At 35.0% G+C, this 9,161-nt stretch overlaps 1 long non-coding RNA gene across 3 annotated transcripts; it reads right to left on the bottom strand.

The window, feature by feature from the left end:
• Positions 1-1,080: 1,080 nt before the first annotated feature.
• On the bottom strand, positions 1,081-8,769 carry LOC110801852 (uncharacterized). Of its 3 annotated transcripts, XR_008930835.1 has the most exons (10): positions 8,379-8,769; positions 7,770-7,855; positions 7,420-7,499; positions 6,112-6,497; positions 5,909-6,018; positions 5,462-5,646; positions 5,057-5,248; positions 2,497-3,304; positions 1,797-1,992; positions 1,084-1,184 (listed from the first exon to the last, which is right to left on the bottom strand). It is a non-coding gene; the product is annotated as an uncharacterized lncRNA (long non-coding RNA). The 3 variants fall into 3 exon arrangements; XR_008930836.1 differs by lacking the exon at positions 7,770-7,855 and having other exon boundaries at positions 1,081-1,184; positions 6,103-6,497; XR_008930834.1 differs by lacking the exon at positions 7,770-7,855 and having other exon boundaries at positions 1,086-1,184; positions 8,379-8,768.
• Positions 8,770-9,161: the final 392 nt, after the last annotated feature.

The following is a 9,161-nucleotide window of genomic DNA, read 5'->3' as shown; positions in this document are numbered from 1 at the left end:
CACAAAGTATTTATGATGATTAGAGGAGGTATGCCTCTTACTTAAATCCACATCCTTTATTGCAAAATAAGAATGTGATTATGACTATATAATAGTTGCTTACTTGGTTTGATATTTTTCGATCTTTATTTTTTATTTTCAATTATTTACATCGTATATTGATATAACAATTAGGGCTCTAACCGTTATCTCTATTTTGCAAGTTGCAAGGATGCGATGGTTTGTAGATTTTACGCACTACTCTGTATTAGATAAAGCATATATATATATGTAAATTTACTAAATTTATATGTTAAATTGATATAATTGCTTAAAATTACTTTGTGCTTTCTATTTGTGGCAGTGATATGATTGTGGCTCATGTGGCCATGTGGCATATATTGCTTCCCTTCTTTGATTTTACGTCTTTCGAAATGGAGGAAAGGTTTAAGGTATTTGATCCAGTTATTTGCTGCACTTATATGCTTTGTGGTTTAGTTCTTAGATTAGGCAGTGTATGCAACTTTATGTTTCGTAGGATTTTACGGAAGTATCTTTGATTTGGTTATCATGATTGTTTGTACATTAAAACAAACATGTGCCCTTAAATGGTTTATTGTTCATATTTAACTTCAAATACTCAGTGATTAATATCCCGTGCTAATGCACGGGCACATACTAGTTTTTAAAACAAAAAAGTGAAACGCAATATTTTATATGTTACTTTTTATATATGTATTGGTACTACAATTTAAATTTTTAGTCATGTAAGGACATGAGTATTACATTGTTTCATTATTTACAGTTTGGTTCATGTTGAAATTGATGATGTTTAATTTTTCTTTAGAAGATCTTTGTGAATAACTTTTCCTGCTTATTGTTTAGGGTGACTAGTTGTAATAATATAATACTAGTCTTATATGCACGCGATGCGTGCGAGATTATACACGCGATGGATATATTGTCACAAACCTCTTTAAATTGATTGCGAGTACAAAAAAATACTACAACAAACAAAATGCTACGATTATGAGACTTGATTGTGAGTAAAAAAAGAAATTGAGTATAAAAATAAGACTTGATTGCGAGTACAACAACTATTCTGTCTCTTTAGCTTCGACTTGTCACTCAACATTTTGACATCTCTCATTCTATTCATTTTCGACAGTGCCGCAGCTACAATAATGCTAGGATTATGAGGTCCACTGCAATAGAAAAAGAAAAAAGAACGTCGTTCAATAGAAGGGAAAAAAAGAAATTGAGTATAAAAATAATACTTGATTCACAGGAAGATATCAACCAAAGGGATATCAATAGATTGTTACTACTTAATACATATTTCAGAATCGATATGATCAAACATGAATGGTTTAAGTTTAATTAAAACAAAAGATGACATCACGAAATTTTAGAAGACCAACTCTAGCACTAAAACAACAAATAATCAATTGAACAGTGAGCTTAACCATGTTAAAATTGCATTACTCAAACCTAGCCTAATACACTGTCTTCTCAGGAACAAAACCACCACCTACGTTTCCTCAAGCTCTAGAATTAAAAGAACAAATTGCCCGAATTCTTACTCAATCAAACATTCGTAAATTACACGAAGTATATAAAAATTAGCAATCAAACTAAGCTTGATCGAGCCCATAAAGTAATTTCATCATATTGTAATCTGCTGGTGCATTGTACCAAATTGAAACAAAAAAGGTGAAAAAATAAATGACCAACAATCAATTTTGCAAGTTCAATCAATTTTGCTAGTCTGATCACAGTGTAATAACACAAAATTCAATTAAAAAAAAGTAATTGACCTCCCATCATCAGAAGAAGAATACTGCAGCAACTGCTCCAACAACCTTTTCGCCGACCGCAATGTTCGCTTCCCCGAACAAAGCTCACCGACAAAACCACGCCAGAGGCAGCCGTCTCCGCGATGTCTGGAGCTGGGAAGGCCCAAGGCAGCAGTCGTGTGGGCAAGGAGCCGCTGGCTCTCATTCAAGGTTCGACCTATAAATGACCAACAATCAATTTTGCAAGTTCAATCAATTTGTAATAACTGACACTTCATAATCACAGCACGAAAGAAATTAAGATCCTTATAAATCAAATCGAAATCATTATTTTTTGAAAAATCGAAAATAAAAAGAAAATCAACCTTAATAAAAACGTTTGGTAGACGGTAATCAATTACTAATGTCACCATACATTACGACCTACCAAACAGGCGGTAAAAGTCAGTTAAATGCCGGAAAGTCAGTTGTTAACTTGTAACATTGTCAAGCTAATTCTTTTAGCTTGTGTCATTGTTGGTGTATAACACCCTTTCAAAAAAAAAGGCGCTATTCTTGTATAGGTGTATGTATCTTTGTATGTTTCATAACGTGTTTCGGTATTATTTCTTATTTCACAAAGCAGTACAGACTATATATAGAGGTCTGTAGTTTGTACTATTAATTTCAGCGCAATTAGGCGCAAATGAAATGCAAGTAAAAATGCCAGTAAAATTCTTACAGGTATAGCAGCATCTCGGAAATCTTTAGAAGTGAATTCCACAATAGGGCCGGGCTGATTGTTCCCAGAAGATGGTGCGACACTCCTTCAACACAAAAATTCCATCTCAGAAAAATACACTAGAGGAAAAAAGCTCAAGTGCGGGCTCATTTTAAGGGGTTTAGTGCGGGCTTTTACATGTGCAGCACATGGAGTGCCCGCACTTGATGTTTCTCAAGTGCTGCCAAAATATTGGCAGCACTTGATGTTTCAAGTGCTGCCAATTTGAAAAATGAGCCCGCACTTGACTAATTTGGTGCTGCCAATTTCAGAATATGAGCCCGCACTTGACAAACTTGGTGCTGCCAATTTTGAAAATGAGCCCGCACTTGACATATTTGGTGCTGCCAAATTTGAAAATGAGCCCGCACTTGACATAGAAATGGGCAGCACAAGCATAAAAATGAGCTGCACTTGATATATAAATGAGCCGCACTTGGCCTATAAGTGAGCCGCACTTGATCAAGATTTGTTATATAACCCTGCTACATATATTATACAATTGGACCACGCCATTGATTAACCTCCATACATCACATAAAAGTATCCAATTATATAGATAATTAAATTAAAAAGTATATAATTGTAAATCTAAAAGTCGATTACATTATAATCATATGAAAAACTAGAATCCATAATATAAGATTCATTACAAGAAAATATCAAAGATAATCACTAGTAATGAAGTTTGTCAACTTGTCTCGAACTTCATTTATCCCCACGGTGGTGAAAAGCTGGTCCCACGGATTGTTGAATACCTTAACAAAATCTACCATCAAAAAAAAAAAATACATACTTTAGTTATATTATAAATATTGTATCGCATAATAAAGTAAGACTTAATTTGCTCCTAACAATGAAATAATGAACCGTATAATAATAAAAATGACTTATTTCACTCCTAACTTTCAACTAATGAACCTAAATGAGTTTTTTGAACCCTTTACATGTTTAACATACTTAGTTTTATGTTTCAAATACTCATTCTAACCTACTTTGGTAAAATTATGCACATTTAAGGCTCGTTTGATCATTATAGGCCACATTTTGACTAAAATGGCTACTTCGATTCCAACTTTTAACCAATGAACCTAAATAAGTATTTTTAAACCCTTTGTGTTTAATATACTTATTTTTATGTTTCAAAGACTCATTTAAGGTTCATTTGATTATTATTGGTCACATTTTGACTAAATGGCTTATTTCGGTCTCAACTTTCAACTAATGAACCGAAATAAGTATTTTAAATACTTTACATGTTTATTAGACTTATTTTAATGTTTCTAAGACTCATTCTCACCTACATTGGTCAAGTTATGCACATTTAAGGCTAGTTTGTTCATTATAATTCATATTTTGACTAAAATGGCTTATTTCGGTCCCAACTATCAACTACTGAACTTGAATAAGTATTTTAAACCCTTTACGTGTTTATTAGACTTAATTTAATATTCTTAAGTCTCAATCACACCACCCTTTGGTCAAGTTATGAACATTCAGGGCTCGTTTGTTCACTATAGGTCATATTTTGACTAAAATGGCTTATTTCAGTCTTAACTTTCAACTAATGAATCTAAATAAGTATTTTAAACCCTTACACGTTTATTAGGTTTATTTTAAAGTTTCTAAGACTCCTTTGCACCTACTTTGGTCAAGTTATGAAAATTTAAGGCTCGTTTGATCATTATAGGTTATATTTTGACTAAAATGGCTTATTTAGCTCCCAATTTTCAATTAATGAACCTAAAGAAGTATTTTAAGTCCTTTAAATGTTTAATATACTTAGTTTTATGTTTGAAAGAATCACTTTCACCTACTTCGGTCAAGTTATGCACATTTAAGGCATGTTTGATCATTATATGTCATATTTTGACTAAAATGGCTTATTTGTCTCCCAACTTTCAACTAATGAACCTAATTAAGTATATTAAATCTTTTACATGTATAATATTCTTTGTTTTATAATTCTAAAACTCATTCTCACCTACTTTGGTCAAGTTATGCATATTTAAGGCTCATTTGATCATTATAGGTCATATTTTGACTAAAATGGATCATTTCGCTTCCAACTTTCAACTCAATGTCACCTAGTTAGGTCTAGTTAAGCACATTTAAAGTTTATTGGATCAATATAGGTGATTTTTTGCTTTCACCAAAGTATGTTTTGAGCCAACCCATTTGTTCATTATTAAGTTGTAACAAAGTTGACTTAGGTTCAATAGAAAGTCAACCTAAGTCAACTTATGTCAAATGCAACTATACAGCAGCAACGCATATAGCAGCAGCAGAAAGAAGATTTGTACAGCTGTACAGATCAGACATAACAGACAAGCAGATCATTAAGCATTAGTGTAGATCAACAAGCATCAATGCAGATTAGAAAAGCAGAACATGATCATATCAGAATGCAGCGCATCAGTACAGAAACACAGAACATGTGCAGATCAGAATGCATCACAAAAAGCACTGAATATGTGAAGCTATTAAATGAAGGAAACCATATTATTGCAAATAGTCTCACCTTTAATTGATAAAAATAAATCAACCTGTTAGTGAGGCAGCAGATTGTGTAAGAATGATAACGCATAGAAGAAATATGAACCATAAGAGATCCATCATTAGCACGGTTACAAAATTCCTCAGCATCTGTAATGAACCATCCTAACCGTCCAACTCGTGTACAGCAGGAAGCACAAAAGGGGACCAACAACAACTGACAAAGCACCAGACAAGAACAACCAACACAACACAAGTGAGGAAGGGGAGAAAGAACTGTTTCCACACTTGTAGACAGAAAGTAGCAGCAGAGCTTCATTAAATGCATAGTACTAGGTAGCAATCCCTAAGTGCTTAAATAGAGAAAGAGGAGAGATAGAAGGGTTCTGAGTTTTGTATTGAAAGAGAGTTGTGACCTACAGTCACTAACCTTGAGAGTGGTAGCCTAAAGCTACTGATTTTGTATTCCACTCTGTTGAGTTTTCATCAATTAAACTTCTCCTTGCTTCTCCTATTTCGGTGTGTGAGAATTATTTGTGTCTGAACTTGCAAGTCTGTTGCAGCAGCATCATAAATGAGCAATATATATCGAATATCTGGTTTCACTTCAGACTTCTGCAGGCAAACAATCCCCATCTCTCCATCAGTTTCAAGCTATTCTTCAGGAATTAGGATATATAGTACGTTATATAAGTAAGGAAGAACATTGTGGTGATTGGGAATAAAAATAAAAGAATTCAGGAAGTAAAAAGGAAAAGGATAAATTAATAGTAATTAAGGTTTAACTTGCATCTTCCAATTAATTGCATATTATTTTTTATGTCCGGAAATCGATAGAAATTATCGACAGGATATATGAACTAATAGTTTCATTTACCTGATAAATATTTTCTGGAAGAGTAAATCTCCAAACAATTGATTCTTCAACGGGATTTGGATTTATTTTATAATTGAGACCTTTCTCGTTAAACATTGTTAGCAGAGGACCTATATCCAACGAAAAGTATCAGTAAGACTAAAACTAGAAGATAACACTCCTACAAGACTGAAGTTCAGCAGATATACCCTTACCGGGCCTACCTCTAAGTGAACCTGACAGAACGTTTAGATCAATTTCAGCCACGATGTCATTCTCATTGAACTTATAGTTCTCCAATTTCTTCCTCTCTTTCTCCAACTGCTTCTGTTTAGCAGCTTCAGCCCTCAAATCTGCTTTACATGACTTTTCTTGATGGGTTATGAAAAAACTCAGTAAGCTCTCATCTGAACATGATCCGCAAAATTGATTTGTACAACAAAAAATTGACCTCCTTTTAGAGCCCTTTTTTCGTCCATTAATTTCTTCCTATATGCTTCCTGATTATCCTTGTTCAATTTTTTCTTTGCATTAGCATCACTCTACTTTTTGGCTTATGGATTGCAACTCCTTTTTTCAGTCTGACATTTTCTTTTCCACGATCATGATCCTGAAAAGACACCATACTTGCATAAGCACATGAAGAACATATTTGGCATTTTGTAGCTCATCAAAATGCATAAAAGGACATCAAGATATTAACAAACAACTAACTAGCCACCTAATGCTAAGAGTATGCATCCAACTTCCAACAGCTTTTATCTGTACAACTCTGAACTGAGCTGAATATCACCTACTATTCTTAACTCCTCTCCTCCCACCCCAATCCACACACACACATTCTAGCATCGGAACTAGTACATAATACATGATAGACTCATTCTAGTGCTCAAATTGCACATAGAAGGGAAGGTATTACTTGTGTCTTATTTTCCCATGACTCTTTTGAAGCGAAGTTACTTCATATCCAAAATTCTCTGGTTTGGACCACGTCTAAGAACTGGGTTTTTTTGTAGTATTGCTACTGACTGCTTAGTGGTTGTGACAGAAATAAACTGCAGCTCTTCGATTAACTACTGCGAATGCATCAACTATAAATGACAGATTATGTGATGGTGTCCAGAATTGAAGAACAACACGTTTCATTTATGCTATGGTAGTGAACTGAAGCTTGATAACAAGCACACACTGAATCAATTAAATCATTGAGCATAAATGAGGCGAGTCTAACAACCTTGACATATGACAGTGTTCAAATTTTGCATGGATTATTAATGAGTAGGCTCAAATTTAGGCTTTGTTGGTGTACTCCAAAGGAGAGAAATCGGCAGTCATAGAAGACAATAAACGAAAAAAATAAAGGAAAATATATAAAAAAAGTCTCTCACAGCAAGACTTTAACCATTTTCCAGCTAAAGAACAACAAACTTGGTAAACCTTTATCAAGTGAGGTCATCTACTGAGTTCTGTTTGGACTACACAAATATTATAAAGGTATCAAGAGGTATATAGCATACTGTACATTGGCTGACCTGTAATTTAGATTCAAAGTCTTTAGGGGTCCATTGCATCAGATTGAACACATGATTTGTTCAAGTTCTCCAACAGCAACCTGTATGCAACATCATTGAGTTTAGCAAACAAGAATCACAAGTATCATGGATACATCTGAAAAATAATGATAATTCTCTTGTTTTATCTTTATTTACAACCTTAAGTAGAATCTCTAATAAGAGGAGAGGACAAGATATGACAGTTATAAGAAGTATAAATTCATCAATGTCTTCATCAAACTACAATCTTGAGCCCCATTTAACACAAAATACTCAGTCTATTATAGTGACCAACATCGAAGCAAGTAAACATGTAAAAGAAATCTTACCCCCCCCCCAGCTCTAGCATCCATGGCCGGTGCAACTACAACATTGGCTTTCCTTAGGACATCAACAGCTTCAGAGGTAATAACACCTTAATATAGATTAAGGTTAGAGATTTGACACAGATATAAAACACACCTTCAACTAGCAGACGACAACCAGAATTGACCAAACTAATGGCATCAGATTGATCTATTTCGTTTTTTGTAGCACAAGGAAATGAAACATCACACCTCTCAGTCCAAGGTTATGCTTCATCAAAGTACTTTGCATAAGTTTTAGTCTTTTAGAATAATCCCCGTTAGTGCCAAAAAAGTGAGATAAATTTCAGATTCATATACGTAAATAACATTACTAAATCTAAATCTAAATGTATTTACAGTAAACAGAAGCAGGTGCTAGAAAGAATGACCTCAAGCTTCTTTGGTGAGCCTTAATATCTCTAAGGAATTGAATCTTCTTGAAGTCAAAGAATTTTATCATTCTAACACAAGTGCATAATCCAATTAAATCCGATCTAAAACAGGATCCATTCGTAATCAAAACATCAATAATCATTACTATGCAGTTATAAAGTAACAGATTCAAGGAACATGAGAGAGATTTTTGATTACCCGGAAAAAGCCACCCCACATTTTCTAGGATTTGGAGAAACGCAAATTGAAATTTGACTTTCCAAAATTCGCGGCGGTGGGGGAGCAGCAGCGGAGACGCGGCGGTGAGGGAGTACCAGCGGTGACACGACGGTGGGGGGCCAGCAGCGGCGACGCGACGGTGGGGGACCAGCAGCGGCGACGCGGCGGTGGTGGTGGAGTGCGGTGTGCGTTATGAGTGTTGTGAGTGTTGATTTCGCGCACAGAGAAACCAAAGAGAGGAAGAGAAGAGAGAGGGGAAGAGCAGAGAAACCAGAGAGGGGAAGAGTAGAGAAGCCGGAAATGAAAATAGGTTTTAGGGAAACAGAGAAGAGGAAGGAGAGGAGCAGCGCCAAATGAAATATTTTTGGGAATTATTTTTAGAAATATTTTGTGCGGCTCGTTTTTAGAATGAGCCCGCACTTGCAGTCAAGTGCTGCCAATTTTCTAAAATGAGCCCGCACTTGTGAAATATACTTTTTTTTTTTTTTTTTTTGTGCTCTCAAGTGCTCCCAATTTACAAAATGAGCCGCACTTGAAAGGAAGCACATGACGATTTTTCTACTAGTGATAGGAGAGAGAAATTAAAGCGGGAGAATAGAGAGAGGAAGAGATAGAAATTGCCTTTTTGCTCAGGGAGAATGACTTTGTTAGTGATAACATCCAAGCTATGGTAGACTTGTTATGCCCCACCGTAAGCCCACCGGTACAGTGATCGGCCTGATTGCCCATTGGCATATAAGAATTAAGATAAGTTGGTTAGAT

Source organism: Spinacia oleracea, chromosome 3, assembly GCF_020520425.1.
Source record: "Spinacia oleracea cultivar Varoflay chromosome 3, BTI_SOV_V1, whole genome shotgun sequence".
Classification (NCBI taxonomy): Eukaryota; Viridiplantae; Streptophyta; class Magnoliopsida; order Caryophyllales; family Amaranthaceae; genus Spinacia; species Spinacia oleracea.
This window is presented reverse-complemented; position numbering and strand designations above follow the sequence as displayed.